Genomic DNA, 22,450 nt, shown 5'->3' on the forward strand with positions numbered 1-22,450 from the left:
GGAGATTGTTAAGTGTGAGTGTGTGTTTTACCCATCCAGGCGGAAGTTATGTGCATAAAAGAGGAGAACGATTCAATGTGGCGTTAGGATTGAGGGTAATTAACTACGTATGGAGACATAGAGACCTTGAACGTGCATGTGTGAGAGGTATACATGTATACGTGGGATGTGTGTGTGTGTGCGCGCGCATGATCGAGATAAAAGAAAGAAGACATAAGTCATAAGATCAACGACATGGGAGAGACGGATCGGTATGACAATATGCATGCATGTGAGAATGCATGGAAGAAGTCCCGACAATTGAGCATGTGTTTTTGTCTTTAAGAGATAGTGGCGTGGGCTGGAGCATGCATCTATGGAGAGCAGAGGGAGTGAGGCGCAACGATTGTGCAAAAGAGACCAACCTATAAATGCATATGTATGGAGAGACATATATAGTGTGGGTGACAGGAAGCAAGACTCCGTGCGAGAAAGAAATGTTGACGGAGAAATTACAGATAGATACAGAGATGGAGATGCTAGCTAGAGGGACATCCGCTAGTTTAGGTGTTGGAGATGACCGTCGGGTGGTTCAAAAGGTGAAGTTATATATGTGTGTGAGAGGGCACTTGACTGCATATAGAGAGAAACATATGTAGTGTGCGTGATAGGAATCAAGAGTGAGGGCGAGAAAGAAGGTTGATGGAGAAACAGATAAATAGAAAGATAAAGATGCTAGCTAGTGTGCGTTAGAGATAGGAGTCGAGTGTATCAGAAGGCTGGGTTATGTGTGTGGGTGTGAGAGCGATAGAGAGAGGGTGCGTGTGAGTCTCATACAAACAGATATCATAGAGAAATGAGATCCAGAGAGACGGAGTTTTGTGTCTACGAGAGAGAAAGATATTTCACAACGAGAGTGATAGCTAGAGAGACATACGAGGGAACGCAAGATATCTCTAGGGAGAGAGGGTGTGTGTGAGCGACATACAAGAGAACAATGGAGAAATATGAGATCCCGGGAGACAGAGTTTGTGTTTGTGTGTGAGAAAGAGATATTGAAGAGGAAGAGTCGTAGGTTCTCATATCTAAGGAGTGAAAGACATCTCTGTATGAGGGGTGTGCGAGTGGCACACATGGGAATAGTAGAGAGAAATGAGACCCCGGGAGACAAAGTTTTGTGTTTGTGTGAGAGAAAAAGATTCCACATGGAGAATCATAGTTAGAGACACATAGAAGGGAGCGAGATATACTTAGAGAGAGATAGAGTGATGAAGGTCGAGGGAGAGAGTACCGTCAATGTGTTATGAAGATAAAAGATCATTGCCGACATACAGGTAGCACGAGAGATACCTGAGAGACGATGAACGCGTATAGGTCCAGAGAGATAGTCCTATATAAGCATGAGTGATAGCTATATGAGACGAATATCTGGATTAAAGGGGATTCAAATATTTAAACTGGAGATCACGATATCGATAATATCATAACGCAAATTGGTGTATCAAACATGCATATTCATTTGAATTTGGGCACACGTGTAATGTTATATAGTTTATCAATATTGGTGATCCATAGATTCTTCAATTACAAACAATGCATGGTTTATATGCAATTAATGTCAAAACGGGATTACACTAGATGTTGCGTGTGTGAAACACATTATACATGTTTGAGAAGTAAAAAAACCCGCATGAAACACACATTAATTGGAGATAGGTAGCGAGGAATGCATACATTGGATTTCAACATAAAGTGGTTTCAAATATTTGAAAATCCAAATTGATGGATACAACCTTATGAATCTGAGATCATGCCATTTGTAAACCATATTTATGTATAAATGGTGTTGTGCTTTATATAAAAAATGATGTATATAGAATGTAATTCCAATTGAAAATGGATCCCGCCCAAAAAAAATAGAATACAAACGGGATTCGAATTGAGTTGGCAGAGTAAACGTGCACTCTACAAAATTTGAACGAAGCAGGGAAAGTCGCAGTAACCGCCCGAAACCAAAATATGCGAGATGGAAATCACTACTGCCTATCCCTGCCACGCAAAGCCTATATGCTGGATTTCTATAGGTTTCGATAGGGGTAGGTTTGTAATTTCACCCAAACGTGACGTAACCGCCTCTCACCCGGATTCATACACGGTGGGCACCAAAACACAGTGTGTCCTCGGCCAAAATTGACTCCCTCCCCGATTCATATTCATACACGGTGGGCGCCAAAAACAAACTCTCGTCGGCAAATATTCGGTGTATGCGAGATTACCGTCCTATCCCCAACCGACTAGTGTTGCTGTGATGTAGTAGAAATTTGAAACGGGGGCTAAGTTTGTAAATTTCCTCGCATTTGAGACAAGCGCGCCCTGAATACATGGTTCCCCCCTTCCACTCTACCTCCCTTTTCCCCATTCGTACTCCGTGGGCACCAAAACACCCTCTCCACCCCACCCTCCTCCGTCCGCCGCCATCCGCCACCCCATCCACCGCCGTCCTCCTCCACCATGCCGGAGCTGATACCCCGACACCGCCGTCCATTACAAGAGATCGACCTCTCTCATCCACGGCTTCAGACCGGGACCCTTGCATCCCGTCCTCTCGCTTCATCCCCTCCGTCGTCCACCTTGTCGGTGTCGCTCCTATGACCATCTCGTCCACCGCGCCCCGCCGCCACCGTCTACCCTCCTAGATCTGCTTCCACACCGCTGATAGCCATCGCTACCACAGCACCGTCAAATTCTCAGCAGATGCATACACGGCGCCGTACCAGAGGCAGTACTCTTTCGTATCTGCTCAACTTATTTATCGCAGCAAGAAAATAGATCGCCACTTCTTTACTCTGATTTCTTGTCTTGGTTGCGAAGTTGCCTTTGTCTGGTTTGCACCTTCAGATCCGCCATGGCACGCTCAACACCGTACTCGCAATGCTTATGGTTTTCCCCATTTATATTCCACACTAGTTAAATCACAGTAGACTAAATTTCAAAATTGGGTCAGTCGATTTTTCAGAGCTCGCCGGAGTTCGCCGATGCAATCGAAGGGGCTCGGGTGGTTGTAGGGCCTTGCTGAATGAAGAAAACTCAACGCGGGTGGGTGTGGGGTGGGGGTGGGGGTGGCGGAGGAACACAGGCGGAGGGGGTCGGTGGTCCGGCCGGCGGCCCGTGCGGTGTTCTGTATGGGAAGAATCAGAGACGAGGAAGAAGAAGGGTTAGGAGACATAGGATCTTCATCCAACCGCCTGAAATGGTCGAGAGACAGCTAGGAGTTGCATTCTTAATGCGCTCTGGTTCATCATGTGTGGGCACTGCGCAACCAACATTTTATTATCCAAAATCTGCTTGCTCTTCTTTACCATGTTCCTCTTCCGTTCTTGTTTAATATGTACTCTCTCCGTTCCTAAATACAAGTCTTTGTATAGATTCCACCATGGACTACATATGGAGCAAAATGAGTGAATCTACACTCTAAAATGTACCTGGATACATCTGTATGTGATCCATAGTGGAAATCTCTACCAAGACTTATATTTTGGAACGGAGGGAGTATGATAGTAGTACAATATGTTCCTTGTACTGAAGATGGGCAGGGACATTTGCAGTGTAGAGGTCTATACGGTCGGTTGTGATGGACACTTTGAGCCTCTTTGATTCGTAGGATCTTGTAAACATAGGAATAGGATTTGTAGTGGCCTGCCCACTTGAATCCTATAAAAATAGCAAGGAAATGCGGGGAGTTGGGTCGCCTTTGAGAGTTACATTGATATTAACAGTACCGCACCTTCACTTGAAGAGAGCTGGTATCCGAAGCCTTTCTAGCCGTACCGGCAATACTAGTACATATATTCCAGGAAGTTCCACTTTGCTGATTTTACTCTGATGCTTAAGGTTTTCCCATTATGTCTACACTATGATCTGTGTAGTTGCTTTGTGTCGCACTAGCAGCAGTCCACTCTTGAAGCTAAACACTGCAATGACTTACAAAATTTGCACCAAGGCATTGAGTGCCATTCTGGATGCAATGAAACTCATACGCTCCCCACATGTTGATTCTTGTTCAGAATATGGTCCTAATGACTATTCTAACCTCGAGGAGTCAAAGGCAGATGGCCTGTCCTATTCACCCATCAAGGTGCCTGTTCTAATTTAGCAATGTTTTATTGATTGCGGGTATCTTGCATATGTTGTCTTGCATTTCTTCTACTTTGTTGCACCGCCATCTGCTTAGTTTACTCATCATATATGTCGAGATGCCATGCCCATCCATTATCAATACATATTCCATCTGTCATCATAACATGTTTTTCCACTCAAATGTTGTTCTTGTGCATCAGACATCAAAAAGGAAGAGGGTGATTGCCGAACCTGAAGGAGCACCAGCAAAGTCCTTGAAAAACGTGGTGGTGCCGGAGAAATCAGATAGCACCCCACTTATATTGGTTGTACAACCAATGACACAAAACGTAGGACCGACTCCAGCAGACTGTACCCATACTTCACTGGCCACACCACTAGCCCCACCACACAGGACCTGCACTCCAGCAAAAGGTATACCGATTTCATTTGCCATAGCACTAGCTCTACCATAGAAAAATCCCACTCCAGCAAAAAGTACAGCAAGTCCACTGGCCGAAGACCTATCCCAACTGTAGACACGGCCAATTCCTGCAGATTGGAACCCCATTCCATTTATTCCCAGTTTAAAAGACAATGCTTTCAATGTTGTTAGGGACTACGTGCATATATTCCCATAATGGGAAGATTATTGTGAAGACAAACACAATTTTCACATCTTCCTATCCAACTTACGTGTAAGTGCTATTATTCATGGTTATTATTTTCCTGTTTTCTGTTGATTGAACACATGAATGATTTACATTACATTGTTGTAACTAGGCAAGGGTCAATCTGGATAGTCATGACGAGCAAAGCTTGCTTGTGCTTTTCAAGGAAGCATTGCAGCAGTATCGGTGTTACCTGAGTAAATCACACTTTGATGGCAAGTCTATAAACGAATTTCCGGTGAAGTCTCCTGTGCTAAATTTAGAAAACATTGAATGGAAAAACCTTTTTATGCACTAGTCTCATTCCCAGGATGAGGTACTGTCTATGAAATCACATGACAATTTGAACTTCTACTTTTCCGCATGTGCCTTACGGATCTTTTTTGCAGGAAATTTGCTCGAAGAAGAATTCCGGTTTGACAAGAACGACAGGATATCGCAAATATGTTGCCTGCTGCTTTGCTCTTGTTAGTACCTGTTGTCCTGTACCATTGTACTTGCATACATACCTGGTTCATTATGTGACAGCAGTATGCATGATAGCTTGCTAATCAATTGTTCGCTCCAAATTATCTGATCTGTATGAATGGTTACATTAGTGTAGAATATATCCAATGCCAATGTTTTTTTAGCTTTGCATTGTTCTTGTAAGTACATGTTGTCCTTTATCAGTGTACTTATAATGACAGGTAGTTGTTCATGTACCATCACACTGCAGCTTATTTTCCTTTGCCCTCAATTTTCTACACATCAGATCTATATTTACTCTTACCATAAGGTTGGTACTAAAGAAGTTTAGCTCTGCATTGCTCTTGGCTGTACCTTTTTCCTGTATCGTTGCACTTACATTTATAGCTACTTGGTTATGTAGCATCACTCTTCATCTTATCTTAAATATTCTCCATTTTTTTCGTATATTATCACATCTATATTTACTCTTAACAAAATGTAGAATAAAGGCAATGCTTTTCAAGAAGATCCTGTGGTAAACTTCTTGAATTGCCCCCCCCCCCCCATCAGCATGGACAAGGCCTTTATAGAGCTTGTCTTCACCAATAATGTAAGTTTGTCTATCTCAAGCCTTCAAACTTTGTTATATATATTTGGTTAGGCATGACTGCAATAGCTGTTTATTTTTGGTGTTTGCATCAAATTGCTTATTTAATGTTTATTATGTAGTTCATAAACAAAAGTTTGTCCTTTCTCAATTTAAGTTCTCAGTTGTACAACCAACTTCCTTCTTCATACCATGTAAATTAAACTATACAGAGCAAGTGATCTTCTTTTGCACTACATGTATGCTTTTGTTCTTCATCCATAATCCAGTGGTGAGGTGAACCTACCCACTACAGCATAATGTCATATTCTGCAATGTCTTAACTATGAACAATGTCATATCATTCTACTATTATTTAAACCGTCTCTTTATTTACCAATATGAAATGGTATAAATTTACAGCACACTAACCATTGATACTTATGAGTTCTTGATCTGTAATCCAGTGGTGTCGTGAAGCTGCCAACTCCTTCACAATGTCATTTCCTGCCATGTCTTGACCTGAACAATACCATATTGTGTTAATGCAAATTTAAACTGTGTCACTTTATTCGTCAGTAAGAAATGTGATGAATTGTCAGCACTGATACTTTTATGTGCAAAACCTGTCATCTGTCTACTTTTTTTATCCTTCAGAGTGAGGAAGATATAAGTGTTGAACAAGCGCAGTCTCATCATCTTGCTCAACTGCTTGCGATGCAGCTCCCCAGCAGGGCTAACCTTTCTTGAACTCTATTGAAGTGTTGTCGGTTTTGTATATTATTTTGTCGGCGTGTTTATTTGCACTGGTGGCGATCTTTGATGCCCAGTGTATGTAATCTGCTGTCTGCTTGTGCTTTATTATCATAGTGGCGAACTTTGATGCCCAGTGGATGTAATATGTCGTAATTTCTTTATTGTATAGTATAGGTTTTTTCTTATTCACGATGCTGCAGTTATTTTACTGTATATATATCCTGTCTTCGTAGTAAACCGGCCAAACCGTAAAATTACGGTACATAATCGGGCCGTCATAGAATCACGATGTAGGTTGGGCCTGAAACGTGCCGATCAGCTCACGGGCTGGCAGCAGCCCGAAATGAACCCCGGCCCATGATTGTGCAAATCAAATCATGGGATTTAACAGGCCGAAAAATTGTCTTGGTCCTTGTTTGGCCCAATCAGATATCGGCTGTGAGTAGGCCGGATGCAAACCGAGCCGTAGTTAGGCCCAACTATATGACGGGCTTTTAATAGGCTGAAATTAATATAGGGCCGAAATGTTAAACGGGCCCTTAACAGGCCAAAACTAATATCAGTCTGAATTACTAAGTGGGCCTTTAGCAAGTGGGCCCAAAAGCATAGTGTCCAGTTGACGGGCCGAATCTGATATGGGCCATAATTAGGCCCACAACCTCTTAAAGGGCCGGACCTAATCTGGGCCATAATTTGGCCCAGAACATGGTAGGCTTTTAACGGGTCGAATCTTATATGGGCCACTATTAGGCCTGGAGTGTGGCAGGCCATTAATAGACCGGATCAAATATGGGCCGGCATTTGGCCCAAAACATGGCAGCCAGTTAACGGGCCGGCCTACTAGGGTCCTCAAAATCTTGTGGGCCTACAGCTGGGCCGACCCATTAATGTCGGCGAAATCTCGTGGGCCTTTAGCTGGGCCGGCCCATTATGATCCGCAAGAATTTTGTGGGCCTTTACCTGGGCCGGTCTATTATGGCACACAAAAATCTTGTGGGCCTTTACCTAGGCCGGCCCATTATGGCCCGCGAAATCTTGTCGGCCTTTAGCTGGGCCAGCCCATTATGGTCCGCAAAATCTCGTGGGCCTTTAGCTGGGCCGGCCCATTATAGTCCACAAAATCTTGTGGGCCTTTAGTTGGGCCGGCCCATTTAAACTTGTTGGGCCGTGCCATGTGTCGATGTATCATAGGCGCCTTCTGTCTAGTGAGTGGATGACATCTGTCCCGACGATGAGCCGACTCGTGTTTCCTCTAGCCAATGATGATTTTACACGTGGAAAATCCCCATTGGTCGGGGATGTTAACGTGTTATCGGATCCAAAACCCTACCCGATATCTTAACGGTGTTACGTTACGGTGGATGCCACGTGTCGGTCACCCTTGACGAAAGCACTTCTGTGACACACGATTTATCGTCATGGAAGTGGACACTTCCGTGATGATAATTTTGGTAATGTCATGGAACACTTCTACGATAGCACAGGTATGACTATCTTGATTCTGTCATAAATTTGTCATGGTTGTACATGCATGACAAAAAAAGCGACCTACTGTGACAAAACGTATCATCACGGAAGTGTATTTTTTTGTAGTGTAAGATGGTACATTTCATTCCTTGCAACAATATAGACGATGCTTCACACGTTTCCAATCTCTTTTGTAGGGAAATATTGCGTCTACATGGAGTGCCAAAGACGATTGTCTCAGATTGCGACGTCAAGTTCCTAAGCTTCTTTTGGAAGACCCTATGCGCCAAGCTCAGAATCAAGCTACTCTTCTCCACGACGTGTCATCCACAAACCGACGGTCAAGTGGAGGTGACCAACCGCACACTATCCGCTCTACTTCGCGTGCTCATCAAGAAAAACATCAAGGGGTGGGAGGAGTTTCTACATATCACCGAGTTCACCTACAACCGAGCAAGACACTCAACAACCAGCAAGTCCCCCTTCGAGGTTGTCTACGGATTCAACCCATTGTCCCCATTGGACATTCTTCCTCTACCACTACAAGAGCGCATCAATATGGACGCAAGTGCACGTGTGACCCATCTCAAGAAGGTGCATGAAAATACAAGGCACACCATCGAGTGCCAAGTACAACAACTTGCGACCAAGATCAACATCAATAAGCAACCCATGGTATTTGACATTGCTGATCTTGTGTGGCTAGACCTTCGCAAAGACCGCTTCCCCACCGAACGCAAGTCCAAGCTTCTACCTCGAGCGGATGGACCCTTCAAGGTGCTTGCACGCTACAACAACAATGCTTACAAGATCGACCTCCCGCGCGACAAGTACAACATGAGTGACATCTTCAATGTCAAGGACCTCTCGCCCTACCATGGTGATGAAGATTTTGATCCGAGGTTGGATCTTCCCCAAGGGAGGGGAGATGATGCGGAGCATCCCAAGTTCATCCCCATGGACCTACCTACGTCTCCTATGACACCACTTGGACCAATGACAAGATCCCGAGTGAAGGCTATCGAAGATAAGGTGAACTCACTCCTCTCCGAACTACCACCTTCCATGCATGAGAATTGGCTACTACCTCAAGTGGAAACTCTATGTGTGATCAGGTGCTTGGAGGAAAGCCACGGACCAACTACACTCAACGGACAAGACGGTGAGGACTCCAAGTCCATTGGACAAGAAGAAGAACTGCTCGAAGTTCCCAGGCTTCGGACGACCGACGTACCCAGGACGTCCAACGACCTCCAGGCTCCGGACGTCCGGCCCTCTCCAGACGACCGACACTTCCACACCCGAGCCAAAACTATAGAGTTCCGAAGCTCTACGGATGACCGACGCCCCGGACGTCCGACCCCGACCGGACGTCCGACCGAAGACCACCCGAGCCGAATCCATGGACGTCCGACAGGCATCGGACGTCCGGACCCTTGCGAGCCTTCGGACGACCGGTGACTGTCGGACGTCCGACGCCTGTGTGCTGTTACGTGTTGGGCCACAACCCATGTACCCCTTCGCCCCTCTTTTGCACTAAGACTATAAATAGACCTCCTATTCCTTCTAGCTAGGGTTAGAATTGGTTTAGCTCATATTAGAGATAGAGCATTGCTCATCCACATCGGATCTACTCCACAAGAGAGACCGCGGCCCCTCTTCGGAGAAGATCCCTTTGGATTGAAGACCTCCTTGCGGAGAAGACCTCAAGACCTCCTTGCGGAGAAGACCTCAAGACCTCCTCATGGAGAAGATGGGCTACCTCTGTATTGTCCTTACTTGTCCGTGGATCGTGTGATCTCTTATGTACTCGAGGATCTAGCATATGTGTGACTATTTCTTGTTGGTTTAGTGATTTTGTCGTGTTTCCTCTCGTGTTTCCCCTCGTGTTTTCCCTCATGTTCTTCGTGTTCTTCGCGGGATCCGCTCCTTTCGTGAAAGATCAGCCGATTAGGGTTCTACCCTACATCACTTTGGGTGGAATTAATGATGTTCTTATTCTTGCAAATTGGAACTATGTGCCTGTTGATTTTATTGTACTTGACATTGATTGCAATCCATCTTTCCCCATAATACTTTGTAGACCGTTCTTACGAACTATAGGTGCCGTTATTGACATGAAAGAAAGGAATATTAAATTTTAGTTTCCATTAAAGAAGGGTATGGAACACGTCCCTAGAAATCGAATTAAGCCACCATATGAGTCAATCCTGAGGGCCACCCATGGAACTAAAACCAAAGATGACAACGCTTGAAACTAAGCATTATGACTAGCTAGGTGCGTAAAACAATAGCGCTAGTTAGGAGGCAACCCAATAGTTCTCCATTAATGTTTTGTTCCTTTGTTTTTTTGAATAAGTACACAATTATGATACTATTACAATTGTCTTTTAGTTTTTAAATTAGTGTTTGTGCCAAGCGAAGCCTTTGGGTTGATTTGGGTGATAGTTGCCTTGATTTTGTGCATTAACATAAACTTTTGCGTCCAGTAGCAGAATTAATGTGCTTTATTGGGGAGCGATAAAATGCTGAATTATTTACATATGATTGATATACAAATTTCCCACTTTTTCATAATTTTTCAGAATTTTTTGAGTTAGAGAAGTATGGTCAATATTCATATTACTACAAACTATTCTCTTTTTGACATATTCTGTTTTTTATGCATTGTTTTGCTAGTTTTGATGAAACTATGGATTGTATCGGGGGTATAAGCCATGGAGAAGTTAGAGTAAAATAGCTATATTGCACAAACAAAATATGAATGGGTTTGCAACAATACTTAAAGTAGTGATCTTCTTTATTATACTAACGGATCTCACGAGGTTTTGTTGAGTTTTGTGTGATTGAAGTTTTCAAGTTTTGGGTGAGATCACGTTGGATGCAGGAATAAGGAGTGGAAAGAGCCTAAGCTTGGGGATGCCTGAAGCACCCCATGGTAATATTCAAGGACTCCCAAGCAACTAAGCTTGGGGATGCCCCGGAAGGCATCCCATCTTTCTTCTACCAACCATCGGTAATTTTACTTGGATCTATATTTTTATTCGTCACATATCATGAGTTTTGCTTGGAGCATTGTGTATTATAAGAGTCTTTGCTTTGTTTATTTTTTATTTTTTTCACAATCATCCTTGCTGAACACACTTGTTTGAGAGAGCCACACACACATATCATAATTTGCTAGAATACTCTATGTGCTTCACATAAATCTTTTGAGCTAGGCAGTTGCTCTAGTGCTTCACTTATATCTTTTTGAGCACAGCGGTGGTTATATTTTAAATAAATACACTTCCTTGCTTCACTTATATTATTTTGAGAGTTGATAAGATTAAAATTTTGAAGAAATACACTACCATGATTCACTTATATTATTTTGAGAGTTGATAAGATTAAAATTTTGAAGGAATACACCCTTATGCTTCACTTATATTATCTTGAGAGTTGATAAGATTAAATTTCAAAGAAAATTTGCGCTCTCATTCTTCACTTATATCTTTCTAAGAGTTCATAATAGCAATGGTAATTTTCACAAGATATGAATTTGGTCCCAAAGTGATGGATATGCAAGGGGAATATAATAAAAACTTTCATATATATCATTGGATATGATAAACTTGATTCTTGCAATAGTTTTGCAATATGGAGATAGTAATATGTGAGTCATGTTGGTGAGTAATTATGCTTTAGTAAGAATATTGGTATTACGATTTGTGATTCCCTATGCATGCACATAAATTCAAGAGTTAAGCAACAAAGTTATATCCTACTTATGGTGCATGTTTATCACCATTTTTGCTTTTTGGTTAGTCGCTTCTCAATATATTTGGGAGCCTTCATTTGTACTGAGCGGGAATGCTGCTTGTGCATGCAACTCCTTAAACCCGAAGTTGTACCAAATGAGTCCACCATACCTACCTACATGCGGTATTTCCATGTTGTTCCAAGTAAATTTGCATGTGCCAACTCTAACTTTCAAAATGAATTTCCGTTTTGTGCGCCCGCACCGCTCATGAAGCGACAGGGGGTGGCCAATATTTTCCATCCTAGGTATTTTATTATCACAACGAATGTTTATTCACTTGTCATTGCACAAGAATGTTGCATCTATTAGGGATGCCCATTCCCGAAATGAAAAAAATATGCTAATATTAAATTCCTTGGTAAGTGTTCGTATGGAAGGCACCTGCGGATACAGCTAGCGATGGATTGTGAAAGAATGCTGAAAAGGAAATAAGCTTTATTTTATGTTTGGGAACCGCCTATAATTTGTCTAGCATCGCAGATATTTGGGAATTGTTGGTCGTTTTCATTGATAGGATAAGCATGCCTCCCAAAATAATTTTCATCTCTAATTTAAGCCTTGAGCTCTGGACCTTTGCAAATCTCTGTTTCCCTCTATGAAGGGTCTATCTATTTACTTTTTTGCAATTTATTTTTAATTTGAGTCCCCATCTTCTCTTATAAAGCACCAACCAGAGAGCACTATTGTCTTTTGCATTGGATATAGATAATATTGAGTGTGTTTAATGAATGGATCAATAATTGAGCATAATGGGCTAGGGATAACTTTATTTAGCGTTGATATTTTGAAAGACATGGTTGCTTGTTAGTATGCTTGAGTATTCATGCCTTCAAGTCAAATTATAGACTACTACTTTGAATCATTCAAGTCCAAATATCCATGCTACAAAAAAGAAGAGTATATGATGAATATATTAGGTAGCATTCCACATCAAAAGTTATGTTCTTATCATTTACCTACTCGAGGATGAGCAGTAATTAAGGTTGGGCATGCTTGATACGTCTCCGACGTATATATAATTTTTTTATTGTTCCATGCTATTATATTATCAATCATGGATGTTTTATAAACACTTTCAAGCAATTATATATCGATTTTTGGGACTAACCTATTAACTTTGTGATGTAGGGTAGAACCCTAGATGGCCAATCTTTGACGATTGGAGGCGATTCCCATGAAGAACACGGGGAAGAACGGGGAGAAATCACAAGGGGAAACACTCAAGAACGAGTCCAATCACGCATCCGCTAGATAATCAAACACACAAGACCCACAAGGTACATGAACAACAAAGGGAAAGATACAAGGTAGAGTTCATCCCAAATCCAATGGAGATGGGGGCTTGAATCCTAGAAGGATCTTCTTCGTGAGGAGGTCTTGAATCCCTCGGGATCTTCTCCTAGATGGAGGTCTTAGCCTCCAATGGAGTAGTCTCTCTCTCTCTCTCTCTCAAGGGAAGAGTAGTAGGAGCAAAGCTCGCATACAAAAGAGCTATCACTTTGCTAACCCTAAAAATGGGGAGGAGGAGGTCTATTTATAGTCTAAGGGGTGAACGGGCAAGTTAGGTGGGCGAATGGGTACATGGGCCTCGGCCCAGAGACATGCACGCATGCAAGGCCAGATGATCCGGATGGGGGTCCGGATGATCCGGGACCTCGTCCGGATGATGTGGCTCCGCCGAGGAGATTATGCAAGCTTCGTCCGTCGAGGTTAGGGAATTAACTGGATGATCCGGAGGGGGACCCGGATGATCCGACTAAGCCCGGATGATCCGGACAAAGGTCCGGACGTCCGGCCTGACTCCAGCAGCCGCTCTGTTTTCTTCTGCTTTCTTCCGTCTTCTCTTCCACGCTTCCCTCGCGGATGGTGTAGTTGTTCCTTGGAGCTTGCACTCCTCCTCGACATATGTGAAGCTCCGACAATACCTATGCATGCACACAGGAGAAGTGTCAAGTAGTATACCATCCTCGAAGGGGTCAAGTGAGCACGTGAAAAGGAGATAATTCACCTTTGTGTATGTGAAGTAGATGTTGCACGTGTCACTTGCCAAACGGACTCTTGACATGGTGATGTCCGTAGGATGCTCCGCATCATCCCCTTCCCCTTGGTAAATATCCGACCTCGGATCGAAAACCAAATCACCATGGGAAAGAGATGTCATCGTCGTGTAGAAGTGGTCGATCACCAAGTTCTCGTCATCTTGAAACTTGAAATGGGCACTCTACAATGTTGCACCGTCTTGGGATTCCTTCCAAAGGAGCAAAGACAACAAACACTTGGAAAAGCAAATGTGGTTAGCGTTAGTGCAAAACCAAGCATTCAAGTGGTGACTCACCCAACAAGTGTCGTCATCATGCAAAGCATATGGTTTGACAAAGGATTTTGACATGGCATGTAAGCACATAAATTGAGCATAAGCAAAGAAATCATGGGGACAAGCATGAGAAGCATTGATGTAGGGTAGGAACCCTAGGGGCCGATCTTTCACGAAAGGAGTGGATCCTGCGATGAACACGAAGAACACGAGGGATAACATGGGGGTGGGGGGAACACGAGAGAATCACTAAACCAACAAGAAATAGTCACATATATGCTAGATCCTCGAGTACATAAGAGATCACACAATCCACCGTCAACTAAGGACGATACAAAGGTAACGGGTCTTCTCCATGAGGAGGTCTTGATGGTCTTCTCCGCAAGGAGGTCTCGAATCCAAAGGGATCTTCTTCGAAGAGGGGTCGTGGTCTCTCTCGTGGAGTAGATCCGATGTGGATGAGCAGAGCTCTATCTCAAGTATGAGCTAAACCAATGCTAACCCTAAAACGTAGGTAGGAGAAGAGTATATATAGTCTAAGGGCAAAAGGGTATGATGTAGGGTAGAACCCTAATCGCCCGATCTTTCATGAAAGGAGCGGATCCCGTGAAGAACACGAGGAACACGAGGGGGAAATGAGGAAAAAACACAAGAGAATCACTCAACCAACAATAAATAGTCACACATGTGCTAGATCCTCGAGTACATAAGAGAAGATACACGATCCACAATCAACAACAGACGATACAAAAGGTAGCCGGTCTTCTCCGTGACGAGGTCTTGAGGTTCTTCTCTGAAAGGAGGTCTTGAATCCAAAGGGATCTTCTCCGGTGGAGGCTCTCTCACAAACATGAGCTAAACCTTTGCTAACCCTAGAAAGCTGGACGAGGTGGAGTATATATAGTCTAAGGGGGAGAAGGGGTACACGGGCCTCGGCCCTTCACTGTGCGCAGACAGGGGAGGCCGGACGTCCGGGCGTCGGGCCGGATGTCCGGGCTTTCACGCGAGGCCGGATGTCCGGGCTGGGGAGGCCGGATGTCCGGGCTAGAGCAGTGGGCTTTGTTGCTCTCGGGTTCGGAGGGGTCCGGATTTCTGGGCTGGTGGCCGGATATCCGGGGGCTCGGGAAAGGCCGGATGTCCGGGCTGGCGAGGCCGGATGTCCGAGGCCTGTAGCTTCTGGCGGCTGCGCGGCTGTGGTGGGAGGAGCTCCAAGGGCCGGTCGTCCGGGGTCGCGGCCGGATGTCCGGGGCCTGGGAGGTGTAGTTGACTCCTTCCGATGGTTCTCTTCATCCGTGAACTTGGGGACTTGTACATCTTCATGTGCATCCTCGGGAGGGTCCTATTTGTACCTAATCATGCACAACAACTCAGACTTAGGTAGTAGCCATGTCTCATGCATAGAAAGTGGAAGTTCGGAGAGGAGTGAGTTCACCTTGTCTTTGATAGCGTTGGCTCGGGCTCTTGTCATTGGTCCAAGTGGTGTCGTTGGAGGTGTAGGTGCATCCATGGGGATGATCATGGGATGCTCCGCATCATCTCCCCCTCCCTTGGGGAAGATCCGTCCTCGGATCGAAATCCTCATCACCATGGTAGGGTGAGAGATCTTTGATATTGAACATGTCGCTCACGGAGTACTTGTAACGTGGGATGTTGATCTTGTAAGCATTGTCGTTGGACACAAACCAAATCCGAGAGGTTATTGACCACGCCGGAGCATCACCTTGAATGGTCCATCCGCTCGTGGTCGAAGCTTGGACTTGCGTTCTTGTGGAAAGCGGTCCTTGCGAAGGTGTAACCACACGAGATCACCAATAATGAAGATCATGGGGTTCTTGTTGATGTTGCGCTTTGATAGAGGCCGAGGTCCCGAACTTTCGATGAGATGATAACTATCGATTTGGTGGAGATGACTTTCATGATCCGACTACAAACGTGCATGACGTTGCGCCTTAGCAATCGCCCATGGATTTACTTTGTCGCCAAAAATCCCGTGTATGGGACATTTGTACAATCCACATATGAAGATAAGGGAAAAGGAGAAGTTTAGATTTTGTTCAAAAAGTCCTCTCACATCACTTTTGGGCCAAGATAAGATAGAGTCCAAGTCTCTCACGTTCTGGATTCAGATTCGGATTGCACACACATACCTGACTCAAAACGTCAACAACTTTTTCATACGGACTCCGAATTGGGTGATTCTTCTTTTGTTGGAAAGTAGATTTCGTGCTCTTTCCAACCCATTTGGAATCACCGTCAAATTCATCTGGAGCATTGATATATCGACGAAACAATCTAACGCTGCAGCAGAATCCGAGTCAAACAATAAGTCCAAAGGTGTTGCACCACCTCCACTCGGGCCCATGAGCCTTGTATGACCTAGGGTTAGTTTTAGGCTGCCTTGGGACGTCCTCCCACCTCCTTGGCCGCCACCCCTTGCTCCTATATAAGTAGATCCATCTAGTAGCTTTTTCCTTGGGATTTGTTTAGTTAAAAGTTAGCCATTGCAACTTCGTGTACTTCGTTTGTGTCCAACGACCAGACCAAGACCGCTTATGGATCCCCACCATTATCAATACTTCATATATATTTGCAATATTCAGATTTCTTTATCATATTCTTGCTTGTTCTTCGATTGCTTGCAGGAATAGACCTTCATGGTCAGGCTGGCCGTGCTTTGGGCATCGTCAGTAACCTCAGGAGATTGGTTTAGTGATTGCTAAGGCGCAATGTCGTGTGCGTTTGTAGTCGGATCATCAAAGTCGTCTCCACCAAATCGATAGTTATCATCTCATTGAAAGATCGGGACACCCCACCTCTATCATCCACCCTACATCATCTTGCTATCATGAGCCACGTTGATCATGATTTCGGAGCCTTCCCATTGTGTTTTCTAGCCTAATTTTGTTGATTTCGTCCTAAATTCAAAAATCCCCACCAAAATAGCCCCATCTTTTTTGTGATTTGTTGGTTTGATGAGGTTTTGTTGGATTTGATCCATGGATTTGCTTGGTTTCGAGTGGATCTAGCATATCCCCAAGTTTCCCCACTTTCCATCCACAAAATCTCTCCAATTTTGACCTTGGAATCATCAATTTCCGTCCTAATTCAAGGGATATTTTGAGATAGCTCGTTCACGAAACACCTTCATGATGTAGGGATATTTCAATATAGTTCATTCACGAAACGCCTTGGAATCATCGTGGAAGAAATACAAAGGCAAGTAAAACATCTCATAGACCATGAACATGTGCGTGAAAGTTTGAGACCTTGTGCGGTCCCGGTCATTCTTGTGCCAAAACGCGACGGTAGCTTTCGCATGTGCTCCGATTGTAGACCTATCAATGCTATCACCATTCGATATAGGTATCTGATAGAGGCGAAAGTGTCCCGATGTTTCGATGAGATGATAACTATCGATTTGGTGGAGACGACTTTGACGATCCGACTACAATCGTACACGACGTTGCGCCTTAGCAATCGCTAAACCAAGTCCGAGAGGTTATTGACCATGCTGGAGCACGATCAACTTGACCACGAAGGTCTATTGTTGCATGCAATCGAAGAACAAGCAAGAATATGATAATGCAATCTGAATATTGCGAATATAGATGAAGTATTGATAAAGGTGGGGATCTGAAAGTGGTCTTGGTCTGGTCGGTGGACACAAACGAAGTACACGAAGTTGCAATGGCCAACTTTTAACTAAACAAATCCCCAGGAAAAAGCTACTAGATGGATCTACTTATGTAGGAGCAAGGGGTGGCGTCCAAGGAGGTGGAAGGACGTCCCAAGGTAGCCTAAAACTAACCCTAGGTCGTACAAGGGTCATGGGCCCAAGTGGAGGTGGTGCAACACCTTTGGACTTGTTGTTTGACTCGGATTCTACTGCAGCGTCAGATTGTTTCGTCGACATATCAATAATCCGGACGAATTTGAAGGTGATTCCAATCGGATTGGAAAGATCACGAAATCTACTTTCCAACAAAAAAGAATCACTCAATTCAGAGTTTGTATGAGAAAGTTGTTGACGTTTTGAGTCAGGTATGTCTGTGCAGTCCGAATCTTAATGCAGAACGTGAGAGACTTGGACTCTTTCTTCTCTTGTCCCAAAAGTGACGTGAGAGGACTTTTTGAATAGAATCTAAACTTCTCCTTTTCCCTTATCTTTATATGTGGATTGTACAAATGTCTCATACACCTGCAATTAGACAAAACACAAAAGTGTGTGAAGTATTTTTGTTCTCGATAAGATAAATAGATTATTGAATAGTTTGCACTAGAAATCACCTCACAAATATGCATGTATGCAATATTTTTGGTCGTATCCAAGGTAGTCATGTCCTCATCATCCTCCCTTTCTTGAAAACAAAGCCATCCTCGGCGTTGCTTAATCTGAAATGTGACTAACAAAAGAGACAAGGTGTACATGTTGTATATGTATATGTCATCCATTTTTACTTTCCTTGATTTTTGCACATATGACACATGTATACATGAGTAATTTTCATAGTTCATAAAATCTAAAGCCAAAAAATCATCACAATTAGAAGGCATGAAAATATTGCAACTTAGTTTGCACATATAAGTGAAGCTCTTATTCATATCAAAAGATTGACAATATTCATCATTAAACCATCCCAACATTGGTGAATAAATCTTACTTGCATCAAATTTACATGCGAGAACATGCTTAAATAAGCAAACATGCAATAAGTCATTGGACACAGAATCATCACCAAGATTAGAGGTCATATCAAAATGATTAAATATTGGTTCTTTTGCATCAATAGTTAATTCAATGGGTGCACTTAAAATTGTTGGTATTTCAGTTGTTTGATCCCATGGCAAAGTCAAATTATCAACATAGTCCTCTAAAATAGGTGGTACGATCAAAGTAGTGGGTAGCTCATCAGATGGTGCATTCAAATTGACAAGGCATTCATCAGATGGTGCATTTGGATGTTTGTGCACCTCTCGTGATGGTTGTGGTATTTGTAAAGGTGGTGGCACGTCTCCCACGATCGACAAAGGCCATGAATTAACTCTGGATCCTGTCATAATTAGTAGAAACAAGAAAAAGAATCCAATTTTTTTCCTATGAACTACTTGGAAGTGGTGGTAAAACGCTCACAGTATAGCAAATCTCCATATCTTAGAAGTTCTTACCATGCAGCAGGTGGTGATCGGCAACCAGCGATGTCAAATAACTCTGAAGATTGAGTAAAGCGATTGCTAGGGGAAAGTGCGTAAACACGGTGTAGAAATATGTGGAGCTTAGAAGGCTTAAGTATATGGTAGCAAAAGATTAGCAATAATCAATTTAGAGATGCAATGTTGAAGAAACGCTCAATGATAGTACTATGTTGTTCCTAGGCTAGACTAGACTAGAGACACGAGCCTATAACACTAATGAGGCCACGGCATAGCACAACTAGCATCAATAAAGGATATTAAGTAGCTCTCGACAACAAGATATAAGTGAAGATCACAATAGCAGTAAAGATAATGATGTGAAACAACAGCCAAGCAGGATATATCAACAACTTTCTCTCCAACTTTTCTCTGGAAAAATTTGTGCCAATTTTTCTCAAGAATGGCACTGACTCAAGCTTTCAAACACAAAAAGAATCACTCAATTCCGAGTTGATATGAGGAGTCAAAAAATTCTAAAACTGGCTTGAAAAACTGGAATAATCTGTGTTCGTAAACTTCGGAGGACAAAAAGACCTATTTAGAAGCCGATTTTGAGGTGCCAAATATTGAACTATGCGGCTCATCTATGGCTTTAATTTTAATACTCGCGGAGCCAAAACGGACTTCGTATGAGGAAGTTATGCCTGTTTTACTGAACAGTGCACAAAACAGATTCCAACCAAATTTAGCTACGAGATTGAGTCTAGATAGATCCGAATTTTGTTTTTTTTCTCTTTTTTTCCTCACACTATTTTTTCTTTTTCTTTTTTCTCTGGCTTTTTTGTTACTTTTTTTTGCTCTCATTTTTTTTCTCTGTCTTTTTTTCCGAGACCTACTCAGGCAAGGAAACACAAAACGAAAACTAGATGGATCTCGAAAACAAACCTAATATGAAAAGAACTCGGATTGGTGGTGGACAAGCAGATGTATATGTGGACTCGGATTGGTGGTGGACAGGCAGATGTATATGTGGACTCGGATTGGCGGTGGACAGGCGGATGTATATGTGGACTTGGATTGGTGGTGGACAGGCGGATGTATATGGCAGCGGTAAGGAATATGTTGGTGGTGGCGGTATATGCTAGGAACGATGACGATGGTGCGGCGGCGGCGTGACAACTTATGACCAGAACTCGAAACTCTAAAAGACTAGACTCTAAGACCAGCAACTAGACACGACGATGCAACCGCAAATTCAACAAAGCAAAATACTAAAAGGACTATGCAAAGGCTCAGACTGGTTCAGATATGATGAACTAACCCTAATTTTTTTGGCTTTTTCGTGGACTGTAGGTATGAAGAACAGGCTCGATCTAAACTACGAAAAACTGTAAAATCTCACTCAACAACCTGGAAATCTGATACCACTTGATAGAGGCGGAGGTCCCGATCTTTCGATGAGATGATAACTATCAATTTGGTGGAGATGACTTTGACGATCCGACTACAAACGTGCATGATGTTGCGCCTTAGCAATCGCTAAACCAACTCTGAGAGGTTATTGACCACGCCGGAGCACGATCAACCTGACCATGAAGGTCTATTCCTGCATGCAATCAAAGAACAAGCAAGAATATGATAATGCAATCTGAATATTGTGAATATAGATGAACTATTGATAAAGGTGGGGATGCAAAAGTGGTCTTGGTTTGGTCGTTGGACACAAACGAAGTACACGAAGTTGCAATGGCTAACTTTTAACTAAACAAATCCCCAGGAAAAAGCTACTAGATGGATCTACTTATATAGGAGCAAGGGTGGCGGCCAAGGAGGTGGAACCACGTCCCAAGGCAGCCTAAAACTAACCCTAGGTCATACAAGGCTCATGGGCCCAAGTGGAGGTGGTGCAACACCTTTGGACTTGTTGTTTGACTCGGATTCTGCTACAGCGTCAGATTGTTTCATCGGTATCTCAACGCTCCGGACAAATTTTAAGGTGATTCCAATTGGGTTGGAAAGAGCACGAAATCTACTTTCCAACAAAAAAAGTATCACCCAATTTGGAGTCTGTATGAAAAATTTGTTGACGTTTTGAGTCAGGTATGCCTGTGCAGTCCGAATCTGAATGCAGAACGTGAGAGACTTGGACTCTATCTTCTCTTGGCCCAAAAGTGACATGAGAGGACTTTTTGAATAGAACCTAAACTTCCCCTTTTCCCTTATCTTTATATGTTGATTGTACAAATGTCTCATACACCTGCAATTAGACAAAACACAAAAGTGTGTGAAGTATTTTTGTTCTGGATAAGATAAATAGATTGTTGAATAGTTTGCACTAGAAATCACCTGACAAATATGCATGTATGCAATATTTTTGGTCGTATCCAAGGTAGTCATGTCCTCATCACGCTTGGTCGCAATTCGTTGTACTTGGCCCTCGATAGTATGTCTTGTATCTTCATGCACCTTCTTGAAATGAGTCACACGTGCACTTGCGTCCAAATTGATGCGCTCTTGGAGTGGTATAGGGAGAATATCCAATGGTGACAATGGGTTGAACCCGTAGACGACCTCGAAGGGGGACTTGCCGGTTGTTGACTGTCTTGCTCGGTTGTAGGCGATCTCGGCGATAGGTGGGCACTCCTCCCACTCCTTGATGTTCTTCTTGATTAGTACTCGAAGTAGAGCAGAGAGTGTGCGGTTGGTAACTTCCGTTTGGCTGTCAGTTTGTGGATGATATGCCGTAGAGAAGAGTAGCTTGATTCCGAGCTTGGCGCATAGGGTCTTCCAAAAGTAGCTAAGGAACTTGACATCGCGGTCTGAGACGACAGTCCTTGGCACTCCATGTAGGCGCAATATTTCCCTACAAAAGAGATTAGCAACATGTGAAGCATCGTCTATCTTGTTGCAAGGAATAAAATGTGCCATTTTTGAGAAACGGTCCACAACGACAAATAAGGAATCCTTCCCATTTCGAGTCCTAGGCAAACCAAGTACAAAGTCCATGCTAATGTCGTCCCATGGTTGATATGGAATTGGTAGGGGCATATAAAGGCCGTGGGATTGAGCTTTGGACTTAGCTTTGCGACATGTAGAGCATCGGTTGGTGAAGCGGTTGACGTCACGAAACATCGTGGGCCAAAAGTAGTTCTTCGAGAGCGTGGCGAACGTGTTGT

This window comes from Triticum aestivum, chromosome 2A (genome assembly GCF_018294505.1).
Source record: "Triticum aestivum cultivar Chinese Spring chromosome 2A, IWGSC CS RefSeq v2.1, whole genome shotgun sequence".
Taxonomy (NCBI): Eukaryota; Viridiplantae; Streptophyta; class Magnoliopsida; order Poales; family Poaceae; genus Triticum; species Triticum aestivum.